This window comes from Tupaia chinensis, unplaced genomic scaffold (assembly GCF_000334495.1).
Source record: "Tupaia chinensis unplaced genomic scaffold, TupChi_1.0 Scaffold000453_1, whole genome shotgun sequence".
NCBI classification, from domain to species: domain Eukaryota; kingdom Metazoa; phylum Chordata; class Mammalia; order Scandentia; family Tupaiidae; genus Tupaia; species Tupaia belangeri.
This window is the reverse complement of record NW_006159960.1, coordinates 1,627,496-1,650,006: the sequence shown is the minus strand read 5'-3', so window position 1 is coordinate 1,650,006 and position 22,511 is coordinate 1,627,496. Positions and strand designations below refer to the sequence as shown.

The 22,511-nt window shown below is 40.1% G+C and overlaps 1 long non-coding RNA gene across 1 annotated transcript in view; it reads left to right on the top strand.

Annotated features, from left to right (window-relative positions):
* The window catches only part of LOC114009078 (uncharacterized), a 52,566-nt gene extending 37,696 nt beyond the window's left edge, over nucleotides 1-14,870 (top strand). Inside the window, exon 3 of the long non-coding RNA XR_003550548.1 lies at nucleotides 14,696-14,870. This is a non-coding gene — a long non-coding RNA (uncharacterized LOC114009078). The remainder of the gene's footprint in view (nucleotides 1-14,695) is intronic.
* Nucleotides 14,871-22,511: the final 7,641 nt, after the last annotated feature.

The window sequence follows — 22,511 nt, the reverse complement described above, 5'->3', positions numbered from 1 at the left end:
AAGAAGCAACCCAGCAAGCATTGTCACACTGTGATCCCCTTCTCCAAACCCTCCAGCTTGTCAGAATCCTGAGCAGGTGCATGTGCTAGACAGGTTTCAAGTCGTCCAAACTGGAGATCCAAACCTGTGATTGACCATGTGGCCTCCAGCACTGCACTTCAGCATGTTACCCATTGTGCTGTGAACAGTTTTGCATGTAATATTTCTATAAGTTCCATGAGAGTGGAGATCTCTGGCTTCCTATCTCATTTGCTGTGATGAGATGTTTCTCAGCAACTGGTTTACTGAGTAAAAAAAAAAAAATTGATGTCTTATAATCCATATATCATTGAGTCTTGTAAAGAACAAATGACAACTAAACTACTTGTGTTATTTTTCTATGACTGCCATACCAAAGTACCACGGACTGGATGGCTGAAACAATAGAAATTTATTTGCTCACAACTTGGAAAGCTCAAAGTCCAAGACCAAGGTGTTGACAGGATTGGTTTGTCTTGGAGACCTCTTTTCTTTGTTGTAGGTGGATGTCTTCTTCCTCTGTCTTCACTTGGTTTTGCATGTCTGTGTCTTAACCTCTTACAAAGATACCAGTCATCCTGTAGTGAAGCCTAAGCTAAAGACATTCTGTTAAATGTAATCATCTCTTGAAGGTCCTATATCTCCAAATATAATCGACCACACTCCATTGGAAGGAGGAGGAATTGCTTTTCCCTCTCCCTCTTTTTTGTTTGTTTGTTTGTTTGTTTGTTTTTTAGCAAGTGCACACACCTTATGACAATTTTGAAAAAAAAAAAAAAAAAAGGTCATCTCATGGCCTAGTGGATCCTTCATAGTTGATAGCATGATTTGAGTCCCGGAACTAGAGGCATGACAAACACACCAGGCACAAGAATCTGTGCTCAAAATCTCTAAAGGAGGGAGAAATGGAAAAAGAGGATTGTGGCATGACTATTCTCCAAAGGAGCAGCTCTCACTTTCTCTTCCTTCCTCTCTCTCCCTCTCTCTCTCTCTCTCAAATACACTTCTTTATCTCTGGTAAACATACATGCTCTCTGGAAGATTACAAAATAAATTCATGGATTTCAAAACATTTTTCTCCAAAACAAACTCATACATTAATTCTGTTTTTCCATGAACTGTTTGGACATATTACGTAGTTTTAAAATTTTAATTCCCCATAATGCCGTTCTTTCCATTATTGCCTTTGAAAATGAATATTTCCAAACTGCAATGAATGCATTCAAAAATTTTATCAAAAGAACAATTTTGAAGTTTAAAATTTGTTTATTTCATTCATGGTAGAGATTACATACATGCACATGAGAGAGGAAGAGAGAGAGAGAAAGAAGCAACCCAGCAAGCATTGTCACACTGTGATCCCCTTCTCCAAACCCTCCAGCTTGTCAGAATCCTGAGCAGGTGCATGTGCTAGACAGGTTTCAAGTCGTCCAAACTGGAGATCCAAACCTGTGATTGACCATGTGGCCTCCAGCACTGCACTTCAGCATGTTACCCATTGTGCTGTGAACAGTTTTGCATGTAATATTTCTATAAGTTCCATGAGAGTGGAGATCTCTGGCTTCCTATCTCATTTGCTGTGATGAGATGTTTCTCAGCAACTGGTTTACTGAGTAAAAAAAAAAAAATTGATGTCTTATAATCCATATATCATTGAGTCTTGTAAAGAACAAATGACAACTAAACTACTTGTGTTATTTTTCTATGACTGCCATACCAAAGTACCACGGACTGGATGGCTGAAACAATAGAAATTTATTTGCTCACAACTTGGAAAGCTCAAAGTCCAAGACCAAGGTGTTGACAGGATTGGTTTGTCTTGGAGACCTCTTTTCTTTGTTGTAGGTGGATGTCTTCTTCCTCTGTCTTCACTTGGTTTTGCATGTCTGTGTCTTAACCTCTTACAAAGATACCAGTCATCCTGTAGTGAAGCCTAAGCTAAAGACATTCTGTTAAATGTAATCATCTCTTGAAGGTCCTATATCTCCAAATATAATCATATGTCTAGCACTAGTGGTTAGGACTTCGGCATACACATTTGGGAAGAACACAGTTCAGGTCATAACTGTGTTGTAACTATTCTTTCTTAGAGTAACGCCATAACCTGATTTTCTTTAGTCACTAGGTTCATTATCTTTTATCAAATGTGCTTTATCTAGGTAGCAGGGGGCACGGGTGGGCAAATATTTGATGCAACTATGATAAACATAAGGATTTGCATCGATTTTCCTCTGAAACTTGGAGATAGAAATAAAATAAGAAATCAAGGTGGAAATAAAGAAATGCAGGAGGAAAAATAATAGAAAATCATTGATGTTGTATCCCACAAATGTACACAATTATTGCATGCCAATTAAAAAATAGATTGTAAAGCAAAAAGAAGGAAGGAAAAAAGGACAAAGAAAAAGAAAAAAGACCCTCCAGAAAAATGAATTATTTTGTGTCTTTAAGAATATTTTTTAAAGCTAACTTAAACATACAAATGATGGTTATATATCAGTAGTTTAAGAATTAGAGAAGGTATCTTTGTCCACCAGTACATAGCATCCTATTGAAGTCTTTTTTTTTTTTTTTACTTATCTAAGTCTTAATGATTTTAGAAAAGTTGATTAAAAAAAGAACAATTAACTTTTTAAAAAATATATCTATATACAGCAAACTCTCAACAAGAAAACAACAACAAAACAAATCTGTAGGGTTTTTATTAACTGCCTGGTCCTGGCTCCATCGGTGTCAGCCAAGAGCCTGTCACAACAACCACAACTGCGTTGTCCAAACTGTAGCACTGAAAGCCTCAGCCACTGCTCACACGCTGCTGCTGTATTAATCCACAGTTTAATAAGCATTTGTCTCCTCGGTGGTGCCTCACTGTCTCACCGAACTACTTATATCCTGTAAATTTGCAGTCTGTTTGACTTCTAGAAAACAAAGCAGTCAGACTTGCCTGACCTCATCAGTTTAATCATAGAATAGCTAGGCTACTCAACAAGCCATGTATCTGTATATTAAAAAAAAAAAAAATGCTTGACAAGAGCTGTTATTTGAGACATGTGTTCCAGGCAATGATTAAAAATTGTTAGTCTTTCCGGATGAACATGAAAATGTGAATATTGCATATTAAAAATGAATGTAGCTAATTAATTACAGTGTGCTGACATGACCACAGTCATCTGTAATATGACATCATCGAAATCTGAATTATCAGTCAAAAATGCTTTTTCTGGGGCCAGGAGGTGGCCTGGTGGGTAAGGTGTTGGATTCCCATATGGCCAATTGCGGTTTGAGTTCTGAGCCTGGTGGTTTAAAAATCATACTCTGTGTGTGTATGTATTCATAAAATCCCGAGAGGAGAATGGAGGAGAAGGCATTGCAACCTGGCCATCCCTCTGAGAGGCCTTTGCCCACTTTCCCTCTTTTTGTGTCTTCTGTCTCTCTCTCCAGTGAGTGCAAACATCCTATGGCAAAAATACAAAAAAAAAAAAAAAAGAAAATGAAAATGAAAAAAAAAAAAAAGCCTTTTCCAAGGAAAATGACTACTCTGGAAATTCTGAATCTGTCAACCCAAGAGACTGAGTTTATGTATAAGGAGGAATGTTCAAAAAGTTTGTGGAAAATACCTTTTATGAAAAACTAGGCATACATTGCATTTCAAATTTTTTATTGCACCAAAATAAACTTACAGTTTAATTCCATTTTTTTCCAGGAACTTTTTGAGGTCTTCTGATAAGTGCCTCTTATACATTAATTGCACCTTTAACTGAAATGCTCATAGTTATGCTAATTTGAGGCTCAGAAGTCAGAAAATACCCCAGAGAAATTCTGTGAACAAAATCATACCTTTGGTGAGCTTTACCCTTAGTGACTTGGATTTTCTTGGTAGCAGACATATGGACACCATGGTCATAGAATGCTACAGGGAGGTGAAAGAAAGTAGAAAACTAAGAGAGAAGAAAACTTTGCAGTCCTTCCTGCAATTTACCTTTTGAGGAACCCATCACAACCCTTCCCTATTTGGGACAGAGTACACAAGATAATCAGAATGGCGACTCTATGGGTGACAATAAGGGATGAATAAGAATGGTTGCCATTTACCCATGGCTTACTCAGTCCCACTCACTTCCAATCACATGAATTTTCTAATGTAACCTGTATAACCACTCCGTGAACTGAGTGCCATCGTCATCCAAACAGAAAACTAGAACAAAAGAGGTTGAATGCATTTCTAAGCTCAGTCACACTCAGCGAGTAGTAGATATTGGATCTGAGCTTGGGCATTTGGCACCAGAGTGTCGTGACTGACTGATAATGATGCTCTATAGCAACCTGGGGCATGAACTTCTGGTTAATGAGCCTCTCGGCCTGAGAGGGGAAATACTGAATTTGCAATATCTTACTTCTCCCTCCTTCCACACATAGTGAGCCATGTGGGAACGGGGCTGAGTAGGACAGAGGACAGGTTTCTATCAAAGGAGAACTAACAACAGGAATCAGGCCATCAGAGAACTTCCTCTGTGAGCACTCTGGCACCTTTTAAACAGAAATAGAGAGTCAGGGCTGAGACCACGGGTTTGGCTATCAACTCTGCCCCTCAGATCTGTGGGACATTGGGGAACTCCAACTTCCCTTAGCCTCAGTTTCTTCACTATTTACTAAAGAAAGCCACAGTGTTTATCTCACACATTTGAAAAAGTATTAAGATTTTCACAACGAACTTCTAAATAGCTATGAATGTAGTTAACAGGTCCACATTACTAAATCCACTCGACACATGAGAAAACAAAGGTGTCACAAAGTTTATATATTAAACTCGGTACTTTTTGAACCCTAAATCCCTGCCTTTCCTCTTATGTGGCTTATCACTAAGCAATTTCACCAAATTTCTACAAGCTACAATGTACTGTTAGATGATAATAAGTTCATTGTCAGTGGAGAAGTTGGCATTTGGGCTAGAGGCCATCTGTCAAGAAAGTGAATTTTAGTTAAAATAGGAGACATAAAGAGTGTTTTCTGGGGACCAACAGTTGGCATAGTGGCTATGTCACTGGACCTCCATGTAGTCGACCACGGTTCGAGTCCTGGACCCAGTGGCTTAAACTCATACTGAGTGTGTGTGTGTGTGTGTGTGTGTGTGCATGCCCACAATCCCAAGAAGAAAATGGAGGAGAAGGGATTGCGGTGTGGCCATCTGTCCTGGGGGATGATTTCTCACTTTCTGTCTCCCTGTCTCTCTCTGTCTTTCTGGTGAGTGCACGTGCCTTATAGCAAAAACTTCTCCAAATAAATAAATAGTGTTTTCTGAACCTGAGGTGCTTGGCTTTATAACCACTTCCTATGTGACCATTCATGGTTCTGACTTCTTTAAGGTTTCAGGTTGTTTCATCAAAGTTCTTTCATGTAAGCAAATTTAGTTGCTATTGTTATTCCATGACTACTTACTAGTTTTATGCTTCTAATAACAGTGAATTATTGGGATCCAGAGGAATATGTCTATTATACTATAAGCCAATAAGTTTTTATGTTTCATGACTTTAAGTTAAATCTTTGTTGTTAGATTTTTGCCTTAGGGCGCATGTGCTTTGCAGAAAGAGACAGAGAGAGGTAAAGTGAGAAAACACTCCCCTGGGGGGATGGTCATGTGGCAATCCCTTCTTTTCCATTCTCCTCTCTGGATTTTTGGGTACACATACACACACACATATCTCGGATGAGTTTTCATGATAACAGGTCTGGGACTCAAACCATGGTCAGTCATTGGGAATCGAGCACCTTAACCACCATGCTACCTGCTGTCTCCAACCCTTGGTTAAATTCTAAAACTTGTCAAGATTCCTTGACATACACTTTTGAGTGGATGAACTCCAATCCATTTCCAGTTCAGAGTAACAAATCCAGTATATGCTCTACCCAGCAAGTCGGTAGCTTTATTTCCTACCCAAGAGATACTATTAATCCTCGAACAGAAATAAAGCATTTTAAAAAGAAACTACAATTTTTTGAATATTGTTTTGGTTTTATCAGTCCTAATGTGTATATTCTTTCCTAAAAATCTGAAATAAAACTATAAGTTTCTGAATTTATACCCGTCCTGCTAAGTGAATATATCCTTAAATGGAATTCATGAGTAAATAAATAAAATTCTCACACTGGAATGCATAGTTTAATGGAATTTGCCATTCTAATACCATCTGCTGCCTTTTGTAGGCATTAGGAATATGTCAGACTGAAGGTTAATTCAAGAAGAAATTTGAATTCTCTTAGAACTATTTTATTGCAATTGTGTATTGTGCTTTTATTTGTTATGTAGAGTTTATGTAATTTGGTTTTGGAGAATCAGGTCTCTCATGAGAACTTTATTTTCTATAATTTGCATTTATTTTTATGCCTCGTCCTTGCTATTTTTATGCTCAAAGACCGCACTCCGTTGTCATTTCAAATAAAGAAGAAAAGATCAACTTGAATGAATTGGAACAGAAAAGCAATGTGCACACATACAGCATTTAGCCACTTGCCAAGATGTAGTGATAGAACTTTGCTCTAGTTTTTAAAGTAGATAAGAGTAGGTTTCTAACCAGAAAAAGGGTAGATTTTTAGATAATCCCCACTTAGATTTTCAAGCAATTGGAAATTATAGTTGTCGATGATGTCAGAGATAACATCCAACAACGTATGTATTTCTACTTCCAGGCATTATGGCATAATTGTTATTAGACCTACCCACCCACCCACAACTTAAAAGGAAATTACTCTTACTATGGGACAGAGTATGCAAGATAACACTATAAGGAATTGGACAACAGAAAGCAGAAGGCTATGATCCTTGATGGAAGAAAACACATAAAATAAACTCCATGTTCAACCCAGGTTTCCACATGGAAGGACTTTGCAGCTTGCAGTCAGGGCAGCAGAGCCCAAATGGAGAGTTGTAGTCCCATTCTGGAGAAAGAGACAGACTGGAGTCTGAGCTGATGAGCCGACTGGAATGTGTAGGACAAGATACCAGAAAGGAGGGCACTATCCAGAATGGGAGGCCCCTGAAGCCTTCATGGGATTCCCTCTCAGGTCTGTGGTTGACAGCTGGTTTGCAAGCGCACAACAGGGGACTGCACAGGGTTAGCAGAGTGGCTGCTGAGGGTAGAGTGGTGTGGACAACACCGGATGCTGTGCAGCACTAGGAGACAGATTTCTGGTTCGGCCAGAGGGAACAACTTCCCAGAGCACCTTGGAATTCATCTGACACTCCAGAAATATCATACCTTGAGAGAAAAGGCCATTCTCTACAGTAAGGACTGAAACCCAGAATCAAGGTCAAAAACAAAGTGCAAGGTCTTAACATATGGTAACCTATCACTTATTTTTTATAGTTCTTGTCATCTTGCATGCACATTCCTCATTTTTCATTCATTTGATTTAACAAGTGCTCCCTAAGTTCCCATCATACGCAGCAAGGGACCATGGTGGCCCTACTGTGCTTTTGAGCCTTTCTAACGTATCTCCCTAGTATTTGCCTTCTTCTCACTTATTCACTATCTGCCCAACTAAACCCAAAGCGATTTTTTCCTGAGCCACTCCTCTGTATTCCAATTTGAAGATGATTAGTCTGAGAGTACTGTTCTCAAACTCAAAATAAACATAGCCATTAAAATGGAACAGGAAAACTCTGTAGCTGGGGCCAATTGGGAAGAAGCCAACAGTTCTCTAGGAGTAGATCAGGTATTATTCCTCAGGTGGATAGAATCCATACCTGATTTCACTGTTGCTGTTCCAGATCAAAAAGCAAAACCAAACACAAAACAACCACAAAGAAAACTTTTCTGTCCACTCTGAACTGATAAAATGAGAAATATAAATCAACATTTTAACACGATGCCAACTTGATAGTGACGTACTATATAACATTTTGAATTGACTCAACTTCTTAAAGTCATCTCAGGGCATGAAGCAGATGCACTCAACAATTCTGTGTTTTTTGGTGGGCTCTGAAAATGTGTGCAAACATGGGAACCAGCAGTTAGCGTAATGGCTATGTCGCTGGACTCCCCCGTAGTCGACCGCGGTTCGTGTCCCGGACCCGGTGACTTAAAACTCACGCCGGGCGCATGTGCGTGCGTGCCCAAGATCCCGAGAGGAGAATGGAGGAGAAGGGATTGCGGCGTGACCATCCCCCCTGGGGATGGTCGCATTACTCTGTGTACACATTTTTTGAAGAAGATATTTTTACCATTTTGCAGATGGAAAAACTGAGAATAATTTGACATTAAGTAATAAAATCCAGATTTCTCAGAGCCTTCCCAGAATCCATGGACTTTCAACAAAGCAGCTGCTTGAATTTAGATTTTCAAAAGAGCTGCTTTTTATTCCAGGGTTACATGCATCTGTTGGAGAATTTTAAAAAGACAAAAATTGCTTTGCATACAAGCTTCACTGTGGCAAACATATCAAGTGCATTTTGCCATAATGTGGGGTGAACTTGATAAAAAAATTGGAGTTTATTAATATTTTATTAAATGGTCATGTTAACAGTTGGGGTGGGGCACTCTTTATAATGCTGTAAAATATAGTGGTATATTTTAACAAAAGAATAATAAAACTAAATCTATATAACTATAAAAGGGATTATAATTATTTATTATTTAAAAATTCACTGTCTACTTCATTATGACAGAGCCATAACTTAGACAAACATTTATAATCTTGTGTTATTTTTTGAGATTTGCAGATTACAATCAATCAGTTCTAGAAACTATAGTATATTGCATTAGCATTTAACCCTATAATTTAAAAAAAAAAAAATCTCTGAGGCTTAAATCTGGTAACCTAAAAACAATAAATGACTATTTCTGAATCTAGCTAGAAAGAAACTCAGGGACAATTGCTTTTGAGATTAGGGATTAAAGGACTAAAATTAAAGCCACATCTTTCACAAGGGACATCCATGTGTCCATCGGAAACTACGGGTCCTGAAGCACCTGCAATGGTGATACCATCTACTGAGAAAGAATGCCAACAGCGAGCACTGAGAACAGAAACCTGAACTTTAGCCACTGATTCTCAGTGAGGGGACCCCTCTTCTTCCAGGGGAAACTGTACAGTACCAGAGCACATTTTTGGTTGTCACAGCTTCGGTATGTACCTAGCATCTAGTGGCTGAAGACCAGGCGTGTTGCTCACCATGCTATTAGGCACAGAAAAACTCCCTACCACAAAGAACTATCAGGTATGAAATGTCAGGGTGACAGCAGGTGGTGTGGAGGTTAAGGTGGCTGATCCCACATGAATAGATGTGTGGTCTGCGCCCTGGACCCGGCAGCTTGAAAATCATACCAGGCATGAGTGTGTGTGTGCGTGCCCAAAATCCTGAGAGGAGAATGGAGGAGAAGGAATTGTGGCATGGCCATTCCCCCTGGGGGTGAGGAGGTGATTTCCCACTTTCCCTCTCCCTTTCTTTCTCTTTCTCTTTCCAGCAAGTGTAGATGGCCTGTAATAACAGTAAAACATTCAATATTACGTAAGTTAAGAAATCCTGAATTAAATTAGTTTTAATAGTAGTCGTAGCTTTTAAAACCATTGAGATAAACCTGTGAACACAAAAATGAGGTTGCTGGGGGCAGGATTGCTAAAACTTCTTTGTTGGTGATTAAAATACTAGCCGATATGGGCCCACGCAGATGGTGAAGTCAGTTACAAAAACTGAACTGCAGTGCTGGAAGTCACATGGCTGACTGTGGGTTTGGATTCCTGGGTCAGCTTGAAAACAAACTGGGTATGTGCGTGCACCCAAGATCTTGAGGAGTTGGAGAACTGGTAAAAGAGAACCTCAGCTTTACAAAATGCTATTCTCCTCTCTCTCTCATACATGCGGTCAATCATAAGCAAAATAAATGAACTTTAAAACATTTTACCAGATATAATACATGGGTTAGGCACTTAGGAAGCTTCCTTGACTAAAATCAAGAGTCTTTGTTTGAATAGCAACAATAAGGTAGCAGATTATCTGTGGTCAAGATGTTGCAGTTTAGGATTAGTTTTTTGTTTTTATTTTTATTTATTTATTTTTTTACTGCAGAAGGCATAAATGCCTTCCATAGAGAGAGAGAGATGAAAAAGAGAGCGAGCGAGAGAACAACCTCCATCGGGGCAGGGTCATACCGCAGTCACTTTCCTCCATCTTTACATCCCCTCAGGATTTGGGGCATGCACACACACACGTGCCTAGCACAGTTTTCAAGCCTCCAGGACCAGGATTTGAGCTGTTTGGCCATGGAGAAACTGTTCTCTATGCATAGCACTCACCTCCTGGGCAGAGGACCAGCCCAGGACTGAGTTTAAATAAAGCTCATTTAAAAGTTTAAGAAAACCGAACGTTGTGCTCTTTATCATAGTTTTTAAATATAAATATTTTTACGCATTTGATTTCTCAGCTCACATGCTTCAGGGGGCCACAGTCTCATAGAAAGTGCCATGATATTAATGTCAATTAATGACCTGTGCTGGGACCAGCAGTTAGTGTAATGGCTATGTTGCTGGACTCCCATGTAGTTGATCGAGTCCCGGACCTGGTGGCTTAAAACTCACGCCAGGCACGTGTGTGTGCGTGCCCAAGATCCCAAGAGGAGAACGAAGGAGAAGGGATTGCAGTGTGGCCATCCCCCCTGGGGGGTGATTTCTCGCTTTCTGTCTCTCTGTCTCTGTCTGTCTTGGCGAGCGCACACGCCCTATAGCAAAAAACCTCTCAAAAAAATTAATAACCTGTGCTAAAAATAAAGCATACTTGGGACCAGCAGTTAGCGTAATGGCTATGTTGCTGGACTCCCATGTAGTTGATCGAGTCCCGGACCTGGTGGCTTAAAACTCACGCCAGGCACGTGTGTGTGCGTGCCCAAGATCCCAAGAGGAGAATGGAGGAGAAGGGATTGCAGCATGGCCATTCCCCCTGGGGGGGTGATTTCTTGTTTTCTGTCTCTCTGTTTCTCTCTGTCTGTCTGGGGAGTGCACGCGCCCTATGGCAAAACAAAAACAAAAAACCTCTCCAAAAAAAAATAAATAAAGCATACTTGTTGATGAGGTTGGAAACAGGTTCTTGCACAGACTGAGCTCTATCCGGATGCCATCTTGAGCTTATTCTTCGATCATGTGCCTGGCACAATGCCCTACTCCATTGACATCCATTGGTAAGGACAGTGTCACTAACTCCTACTGCTGCTCACGCTGTGAGAGCAACCATAAGCTAGTAGCTCCAGACCAAATCTTGTACGTGTCATGACAAAAACCAATGAACATAAAAAGGTTGTGGAAATTTTTGAAAGCAGCTCTGAATTCATGCAGACTGGAAGAACACCGATTTTGATGCTTAGGATGATAGTAATGACATGCATAGAGACGTGCAATCCATGCGGATTACACACCTCTCCTGAATGCTGATGAGGAAAGAGCAAACTGTGCTCATTTTGTTTCTTGGGCTGAAAACACACATCCTTGCTTTGCTTTTGAGAAATTGTTTTTCAAGGGCTGGGCTAAATTGATAATTCACTAATATGTTTTTACTCACAGAAAACTTAAACGCTATTCAGTCCCTTTGATAAATCACTGTTTCACTCTATATACAAAGCAGGAATAATATCGTGGCTTCCCCCTCAGATAATTGGAGGGTGAAGAGCGCTCTATAAATGCATAGTATTTATCACGAGGCCACGCCTTGCAGCTTTGATGGTGATTTCATCTGGCTTAGCTAATCGCTTTTCCACTTTGCTGGGTCACCAGTAGAAGTGCACTGGATCCTTGCAGGACCACCCAAACTGAAATATCTGAATGGTTCCAACCGCAGTGGTAATGTGCAGACTGTGCTAGAATCCTGCAGAGAGAGGGCCCTGTGGCTTATGCTGATTAATCACCTTTCACTCCTAAGCCTTCACATTTAACACCAAGTTTTTAAATACTCTCCGAAGTGAGTTCCAAAGCTTTTTGCAGTTCTGAACCGTTTTGATTCTCCATAAGTAATATTGTTTCTCTTTTTCACAGTACACTTTGTTCCTCCTAGTAGATACTGCCAGATGAATCACTTCCTGAGGTAGCATCATAATAGAAATCACCCCGTTGTCATAAATTCAGGCACAAGAACTTCAGGATAGAATCCACTGGATCAAAGTTAAGAAAGGAGAAATATAGAAAAGGTAGCAGAATGCAATGGTTTACAGCATTCAAGAAGAGCTAAATGTAATGGATTTGTTAGATCCTCTGAAAAGTTCTCTAATGTGAAAGCTAATTTGTAAAAGAACATGTGAAGAAAACATTAACAATGAAATTTACATTAATAATTCAAATTGGAGTTATTAGAAAAAATGATTCCTTTTTTTAAAATGTGTCTATTTCTTCTGAGAGAAAGAAAGAGAGAAACCTCTCCGATAGGGTTAAGGTGCTTTGATCCATCCCCAGCCTCAGCCAGCCCCTAATTATGGTCACACACATGCCCTTCATACTCAGGGAGGTCTCCAGCTGTGAACGGGAATCCCCCATGCGGGCCATCCTGGAAAAGCATCACTTTTTATCACTGTGTCCCTGTCCAATCTCAGAAATATGGTGTCTTATTAACATGCATGCTACTTGAGGGCAATTGAGGCCATCTGGAAACTCCCCAGCTCTACAGAGTACTGTTGTATCGTATTTGCATTCTTCAGTAAGAGCCTAAGGATAGTTTTATGCTTTCTTAAATAAGGATTTACAAAACTCGTCAGCTTCAACAATGGACTTTCTTTCAGCACTTGCTTTGAAGGATAGAATATTGGGTGTCGTTTCTATTTCTAAATAGCCTGTTTCATTAAGACTATCTTTTGCTCACTACTAAAGAGAAAATGAACAAGACAAGGCAAGAAAAGAAAAGTAATAAAAAGTGAGGTGGAAAAGAAACTGTAGCCATTCAGATGTATTCACAGACTACAGAGAACTCCAAAGGGCTCTGCTTTTAATGCTCAACATCTGTCTTTAAAAACATATCAATCACATGATCACTAACAGCTGTTGCATTAGACTCTTAATCAGCCATGATTTTCAAAAGGGAGAAAGAATGCCGTTGGATCAGTTGATGGAAAGTTATTACTTAGCATGCACCAGCTTGGTACTGGCAACTGACTCAAAATTTAAAGAGACAAAACTTTACCAAACCCCGTAAACACTATTCATGTGTAAAATGCTGTGCTGGGAGCAGCATAAATGGTCCCACATGTTTGGAAGCCTGAAGGAAACGGTGCAGGTTGTGACATGTATTCAAACTGATACATTTCATGTGATATGAAGGACATTAAAAAAAATCCATAATTACAGCAAGTCAGAGAAACACAAATGCATCATGTTTTTGATCACAGTAAATACTGAACAGAGTGGGTCTTCCAAGTTTGAGGGCCTATGGCTTCCTAGAAATATGCGATGTACCACTGACGCTTTTGGAAATTAAGAATCCACGTGAGAGTGAGAACATTGGGGATGGTGGTAATTTTATGTATATTGGGGAAGAGGCTTCTCCTGTTTTGAATTAACTTTAAGCTTCCTTAGAAAAAAACTTGTCGAGTCTGTGCCATTTACCTTTTCTTGCTAATATATAATGGCAACACACTAAAAATTCGTGCATTAAAGTAGGGCATGTTTTTCTGATCTAAATTTTAAAATATATTTCTTCCAGCACATGGTATTTCTTAATTCATCAATCATTTGCTGCTAGGGCTGGTCCTAGAGAAATCACTGATGTCCAATAAGATTGATAGAGAATTAAATATGTATGTGACCCTTTCTGGCAAAAGAACTCCATTTATTGCACCCCAGTAGCTATAGAATGGGAGTGTTTGCTCCGGTGTCATATTCATTAAGACCGTGGTGACGATGATATTTCACGTGTGATGACTAAAGTAAATTGCAATTGAATTCCCTTTGAAGATGTTGATTTGCAATGAGAAAGAGTTCCTCTTAAATGATCAAAACAACTAATTCATCCTTTTATGCGTTTATTATTTATTATAAATAAAAGGCACAGACAAATTATGCATGAATATTGCATGGTAGTTAATTTCTTTATTTTAATAGGAAATTATGTCTTGTAATGATTTTAAATTATCCTCTACAAGATTTATGAGCATAATCATGATTGGAAACTATCATATTCTGCTGCAGAGCACAAGACGCATCTATTGAAGACATATGTCCCTGTATTCTATACGCAACTGTCTATATTCAAAAATTATAATACACGAAAGAATGCAAAGACATAGCCTCTGTTTTCCCAGCATTCCATCATAGCTCAAACTTAGAACAATGGAGATAGAAAATTCAAGTGGACATGGAAATTAAGAGAAGAAAATAAGTATTTCTATATCAGGGTGGTGGGAAAGGAATGGGCTCCATTTTGAGAAAGCTTTACTTTTTTGGTCAAAAGTTGTGCAAGGCTCAGCAGTGTGAGGGGCATCCTAAAGGAACGTGCGAACCAGTTTAGGCTCCAGGAACATCCAGGGAGGCTTCATGTAGCACCCATATCTGGAGAACAAAAGGGAGAGCTCGGGCATGAAACTGGACCTAAACTGGAGCTAGATTGTGAAGTCTTAGTCTTCAGTATTATGCTCTCAGATTTGTATCTTAAAAAAAATAAATAAATGTTTGGATTCCATCTGAATAACCTATTTTCAAACTTTGTTCTTAGAAGCCTCCGAATTTACCTGGAGATTCACCAACAACCACCTTGTGGGTGAGATGAGAAGGGGAATGAATACCAGGATACCAATCTCTGCTGAGATTTCACCCAGATACTAACTTCATTTACCCACAAAATGCTATTGAAGAAAGGTTCTGCTGTTTAAGAGAAAATAAATAAATAAAAGAAGGAAGAAGTTTTAAAATTACTATATTAAATACTTTGAAGTGGGAAAACTTCAGCTACATAATGCTTTGGTTTGTTGGTTGGATGGTTTTTACAGTCTACAGTTGTGTGAATAATGTCTTTAGGGATGATAGGCCATTTGTGAAGTCAAAGCATCTGTTAATATGAGAGATACTAGAAGCTAAAAATAGGCCAATCAAAAAAATCAAAGAGCATAGACTTTAGAGAGAAACCAGAGGCAGACTGCTTAGCCCTTGGTGGTGAGTTAGAAGGTAATGGTGGTATTAGTATTAGCAGGGTTACTTAAAGTGTGATCCCTGAGCCAACATCACCTGACAGCATCAAGCCCCATCCTAGATTTCCTGAACCTGAATCACTGGCTGGGAGAGGGAAGGGAGGGGTAAAAATGTGTGTTAAAATAAGTTTGAGGGAAGATTTCTGTATGCCCAAGTTGCAGAAGCATTGATATGAAAGGTAAGCCAAATTCCTAGGTTGTGAATAGAGTAGATGGTGTCTGCAAAATGAGAAGGCTCTGTCTGGAGACCGAGATATTGGTAATTGTTTCAATTCTGAGTATGTCATACTCTATATAGCTAAAGAGATTCCAGGTAGATATTTAGAAATGTGAGTCTGGAGCTCAAGAATTGAGATGGGTTCTTGGTTATAGTAATCCGCTTTGAGAGATGCACTCTCAAATTTCAGTGTCTTGACATGCAGGCATTTTTGTTTTGTTTTGTTTTGTTTTGTTTTGGCTCCTTTTAAGTTCCAAACAGATACTTCTGACCAGGTAGTCATTGAAACCCTCTGACTGGTGGCCTCACTTGTGTAAGCAGGAGCTCGTTTGTCTCAGGCTGCAGGAGAGGAAGGTCACAAAGAACTACACATGGTCTGCCTAGAGACATGCATGTCACTTGCTGTGATACTGTGAAAACTTATATTTGGTCTTGGTCCTATTTAGGAGCACATGGTTCCTAAAAGACTTAGAACACCCAGAATGATAAAAGTGTCTTTTGTTTGCTAATGAGATAGTTGGTGACTGGTGGCCCCTAGAGGGATGGGGGCTGGTTACCAGGAAGACCAAGACATGATTAGAGGGTTAGGACTTTCAACTCCATCCCCCAACCATCCAGGAGGAGAAAAGGGCTAAAGGTTGAGTGGATCACCAATGGCCAATGGTTTGACCAGTCATGGCTACATAACTAAGCCTTTGTAAGAATCTCAAAGGGCAGGGACCAGCAGTTAGCATAATGACTATGTTGCTGGACTCCCATGTAGTTGACTGTGGTTCAGGTCACGGACCCGGTGGCTTAAAACTCACGCGGGAGGGAGGGGGGAAGGCAGCAGTTAGCGTAATGGCTATGTTGCTGAACTCTCACGTAGTTGACCACGGTTCGAGTCCTGGACCCGGTGGCTTAAAACTCACATGGGGGCGGGAGGGGGGAAGGCAGCAGTTAGCTTAATGGCTATGTCGCTGGACTCTCACGTAGTTGACCGTGGTTCGAGTCCTGGACCCGGTGGCTTAAACTCACGCCGGGCGTGTGTGCGTGTGTGCCCAAGATCCTGAGAGGAGAATGGAGGACAAGGGATTGTGGTGTGGCTGTCCCCCCTGGGGGTTGATTTCTCACTTTCTGTCTCTCTGCCTGGTGAGCGCACGCACCCTATAGCGGAAAAAACCTCTCAAAACAAAACAAAACAAAACAAAACCTCACGCTGGCCGCGTGTGCATGCATGCTCAAGATCCCAAGAGGAGAATGGAGAAGGGATTGCGGCATGGTCATCCCCCCCCACCCCAAGGGTGATTTCTCGCTTTCTGTTTCTCTGACTCTGTCTGGTGAGCACACAGCCCTATAGCAAAAACCTCTAAAAAAAAAAAAACAAAAACAAAACAAAAACAAAAACAAAACAAAACTCAAAAAAGCAGTGTTCAGCTTCTACATAGCTGAGTATGTGGAGGTGCCCAGAGAGGGTAAGGGAGCCCTTGCCGTAGTTTGAGTACCTCCCCAAAATTCATGTATTAACATTTTGTCGTATTGTGACGATGTTAGGAAAAGACTCAATCCATTTATAGTGTTGAAAGATGGGGTGTTTGGAAAGTGATTAGAGAGCGAGTAGGGCCTCCATGGCTAAGTCCTGGTGGGTTTATAAGGAGAACGGAGAGTAGAATGAGATAGACAAAGATGCTCGGACACAGACAGGCACACTCCTGCTTTCCTATCAGGTGACACCCGTGAGACCCATCAAGAAAATCCACACCAGGTGTGACCCCTGGATCTTAGAGCTCTAAACCACTTGCTGAATAAACTGCTAGTATTATAAATTACCCAAACTCAGGTAATTTCTGTTACTAGCAACAGAATGGACTGGAACAGTCCCTTCTCCTACACCCTGCCCTGTGTATCTCTCCCACCTGGCTGTTTATCTGTACCTTTTGTAATATCCTTTATAACAAACGGATAAGCAGTAAAGTATTTCCCTGAGTAACACGGTATGGCGTATTAGTCAAATCTGAAGAGCAGTCATGGGAACTTTGAGTTATAGCTGACCCAGAAGTATAGCTATCAACTGCCTAATTGTGACTGACATCTGAAATGGGGGACACTTGGTGGGACCAAGCCCTGAGCCCTCAACCCATGGGATCTGACACTAACTCTCAGTAGATAGTGTCATAATTGAATTAAATCTCAGGATATCCAATTGGTGTTCACTGAAGAACTGCTTTATGTGGGGGAAGAAATTCACATATGTGGGTCCAGCTGCTGGCATAGTGATCAAATCAACTGTATCTCACAAGGACTATTGCATGGTTCTGGTCCCAGATCCAGCACCTTGAAACACATGCCTGGAGCATAGGCATGCGTGCCCAAAATCTCAAGAGGAGAATGATGAAGGGCTTGTGGCATGGCCATTCCCTTGGAGGGTGCTTTCTCACTTTTTTCTCTAGCTCTGTCTTTCTCTTTCTTCTCTCCTTCTTCAACCAGCAACCACAAGTACTTTATAGTAAATTAAAAAAAAAAAAAGGAAGAAATTCACACATCTAGTGTTAGAAGTATTTTGAGTGACTGTGTAAGAATAGGAAAATCACTTTTATTTTTTCCTTCTCCACATTTGCATTTCTCTTCAGAAAGGAGAATTCAACGATTGGGTCCTATCTCATCATTTGCAAGAAGCTTCTCAAAGGCCTCATCTTTTAACACCATAAACAGATGGTTTAAGTCTTAATACCTTCACAATGAAACTAGAATATATAGATATACATATATAATATATATATATATATGCATATAAATATGGACACTATATATGTACATGGATATAATATGTATACACATATATGACATTTTATAGAGAGAGAGTTGTGAGTTCAAGCAAAAGGGGAAACAGATTTAATGAGAAATTAGCCTGCCTTGGCCACTCCTGAAGACAGTAAGATGGAAATCAGAAGTATGTAAGTTGCTTTCTGAAATCATGGAAGACAGGATCACCCATGAACATGTATTTTGCAAGTAAGTGGCAGAAGTAGCATGATAAAATGTGCTGATACGCCAGTCGGCTGATGAGACCTATTACATAGCATGGAAAGTAAGCTCACAACACTTGCACACACAAACGCTGGCAGGTGGGAAAGCACCTACCCGCGTAGCAGTGCTCGGATGGACAGGTTGTTGTCATGCTCTTCAGGAAAGCTTGATGGCCTGTAGATTCCCTACAGCTTGCTGAGATGGAAGGAAGGACAGCTGGTCTCTAAGATTCTTTACTCTTATGCTAAAAGTGATCGTTATGAAATAAATACTGCTATCTTGACTAGATACTATGTTTCTTTGAGATTTACTTTTTCATACCATTATTTATGCATTGACTCCCCTATGGAAATCCTGAAAGCTTCTCTTACATGATCTCATTTTTAATTTAAATATATATATATATGTATATATATATATAATCTCATCACTTCTCTGTTAGCTGGGGTAATGGATGATTTGAAAGGTGATAGAGTAAGAGTTTAGCTGAAAAAGGCTTTTTATCTGAAGGCACAGATAAGTACAAATCAGCCCGATTCCTATTGAAGGGGATTGAGATTTCCAGTACTGATCTAATTTGATTGCCAGAAACCATGATCCATAGAGTAATATGTTTTTTCCTTAAGAAAAAAAAAAATCAGCCTTGTGGTGAGCATCGAGCTAAGAAACCTAAAATAATTCCTTTATATGGTATGCAGAACATTTTCTTCATTTGATTTTCATCTGTCTTTGCAGATTTATTCACTTTCATAATTGCTGGCTCATTAGTTTTTCATTGGCATTCTCCCGCCCCCTTCACCCACCCTCAACAGACCTTGAGGGGATTCACGAAAATTCAGAAAGCTTGGCAGAGCACATCTGAAAACAGCTAAGCAAGAGAGAAAAGCAAGCCGGAAGACATACAGGTTAGATTTGGAGTATAAGCAGCGAGTCTTTGAAAAGTTTGTGGAAAATGTGTATTGCAGGAAAACAATGCATGGATTTAGATGCTTTTTGCACAATAAACTTGGATTTTAATTCTGCTTTTCCACAAAATTTTAAGAGTCCCTTTCTGTGTTTGAAATGTTTTCTCCATTGCTTTTTCTTGTACATTAGAAATCCAAAGTAAGCTGCTCTGTTTATATCCAGAGATACATCAGTTTAAGGCAACTCCACACACATAAGATAATAATACCACATATTACAGATCTATATTGTTAGGTATAGAGATAAGAACTGCGTAGGCATAATACGTCTTTGATAAAGAGCCCGAATGACTTCTGCACCAGGATGTTTAATTCCATGACAACACTAGATGAAGTCCCCTGAAGAGGGAGCCAAGTCTCCTGGGGTTTGTCCTCCCCCCTCTTCTACAGGCCACCCTGAGGGGAGGGGATTCAGGTTGCTATGGTTATCTTGGAAGCTATTGAAGGAAGGGAATTGTGACAGCTGTTGCCATGTAGAGAGCCCCTTAACCCCTGTAAACTTTCCTGCAAATGGTTTCTTTTGTGATGAGCTGGAGATGTTACACTGCAGACTTTCATGTTACCAGTGTGCAGCATGAGGTCAACAAAGTTTCCTAAGACAGTGAGAGGCAGACCAGCGTTTGCCTTCCGTACATTATTACCCTGGCAACCAGAGGGAAGCACAGCTACCTAGAGGGGAAGGGGCATCCTGGTGACCTTTATATGGAATGCACTTCCTTCTCCTCCCAAGAAAGTATTAATCGTGTTTCAAATGTCACTTCTTCCCTGAAACTTGCCCTGCTCTTCCCTCATGCCATTTTACAAAAACCACTTCAATCGTGTGTTCCTATTGAGTTTTTTAAAAAGAGCTTATTTATTTTTTCCATGACGGGGGAGGGTATGTTCAACAGAGTCTTCACACCACTGTCCACCCCCAGCTTCAGTTTAGAACATGGTCAAGCACAAGCCAGGCATGTGCAGGGAGGCCTTGGGACACAGATGAGAACTTCTCCATTCACACCCAGCTTCACGGAGCAGTACTCACCACTGTACCACCAGCTCTTTCACTGAGCTTTTACTGCGAATTGCAAATATGGGACGTCAATTTGAGCTAAGGTAGAAAGTGGGGGGAATTGTTTAATACCACTGTAACTTAGCATCTTTGTCACTCAGACTCAAGTTGGGTATCTATATAAGCCAGAGTAGGACAAAACCCATTTCAGCTGAAGTGTAGGCCGTGAGGATGTGAGGGAATACAAGATACAAAAAAAGAGAAGCAAAAAACTCACAAATAGAAAGACCATGCCAGTGTCAATGATTAACCCGTGTCAGGCCTTAAAAAGATTTAATGGAAGGAAGGAATTCAGTTATATACAAAGGGTAAATAAGCCGAACTTACATGAAATGTCAATGGGCAATTATCCTGAACCATAAGGGACCCTAAAATAAGAAATTGTCATTCCCATCCTGATTATTACTGGCCAAGAAAATGTTGAGATTTTGTATTTCAAAGAAAAAAGACCAGACTAGAAAAAAATATATTCTCTTTAGCTAGGAGGGTATTTTGTTTGTTTTGGTTATGTTACTGTTTTGTGTCTTCACCATGTCTAATAAGGAAAATGGTATTAATAGCTATGATGTGCAGGTACTATGTGAAGGGTTTTACATATTTTAATTCATATAATCCTCTTGTGAACCATGTAAGTGTTGTAATTATCGATAATTTTCAGTTGAGAACACTGAGACCTGGAGAGCTTAAGTGACTGGTTGAGTGAGGCCAATGATAACTCCGGTTTACGCTGGGCAGTCTGGATTTAGACTGTTCATCCTTCTCCATCAACAGTACACTCTATTTTAGGACTTTTATATGAATGTCTATAATACTGCTTGCCACTGTCATCATTGGCATCCTTGATGAAGTAGAAGCCAGGAGGAGGGGCCAAGGCAAGATCCCACAGAGCAATGGAATCACCGAAGGGGCAGGATCCCCAATGGGGGACTAATGAATAGGAGGAAGAGGACAGCGAGGTGCTATGGGGCAGAAGAGTCTCCTAAGGCAGAGAGAAGGATTGGAAGAAGCATCCACCAGTGCTTCCTACCAGCTGTGCCTTAGAGACCTAAGCCGGTTTAGTCCTTCCAGGTGCCTGGTTGAAGGATGGGGGAGGCACACCCACTGTTAACTAACTTAGTTAGGGGTGCTAGGCTCACAGACCACAACTTGTCACATGACCAGATTCAAACACATGTGGGAAAAGAACAGAGGGCCATTTGGTGAGAGCTAACTATCTAACAAACTCACAAATGATTAAAATACACCACTACTTTATTTTCTGCCTATTTCTCCAGCCCCAATCTAGCCAGATTTCTTCATTTCTTCTTCTATGACACGAAGATTCCATTCTACAGACTCCTTCTATGCTGTTTCCCTTCCTATTTTTTTGGTTAAAGAATTACTTTATTTTAACTTTATTTATTTATTAATTTAAATTTGACCAGAGGGGGATAGAAGGAGAGTGAGAGAGAGAAAGTAAAAAGCAAGCTGCCAGATCCAGGATGTGAACCATGGCTGGCCTCATGGGAGTCCAGTGCCCTTAACCACCACGCCACCCACTGGCCCCTCCCTTCCTTTTTCAGTAGCAATTTATGTCATATCCTTAGAGCACCATTTAAGTATATCACCAGGAAAGCTTCCTGTCTTTACTAGACCAAATACTAGACCAGGTTCTTACAGTACCATTTAATGTTTTTCCTTACAGTATTGATTTTATTTTTGGTTATTATTTACTAATTTTTATCTCCCCCATTGACTGCATTTTGAATGGGCATTTTCTTTTGGTTCATCACATTATTTTTCAAGACTTAAATACAACAGCAGGTATTCAATAGATTCTAGTTGACAAAATGACTAACTGACTGAATAAATAAAATACACAGTATCTTTAAGGGTAATGTCTTTATCCCTGGAAGTTTTCAGAGACTGGAAAATCACATGAGAGTAATGCTGGAGAGGTGTTGGTATTTGAACTCGGTGTAGTATTTGTTTATCCATTCAGTACCCGTATATTGAATGCCCATTTTGTTCTCTGGACTATGAGGCACTGGAGACCTATCTAGGATTGAGCAAAATTTTCTACACATTGATGTGCTTTCTCAGATCTTCTGATTTTTGCACACTCT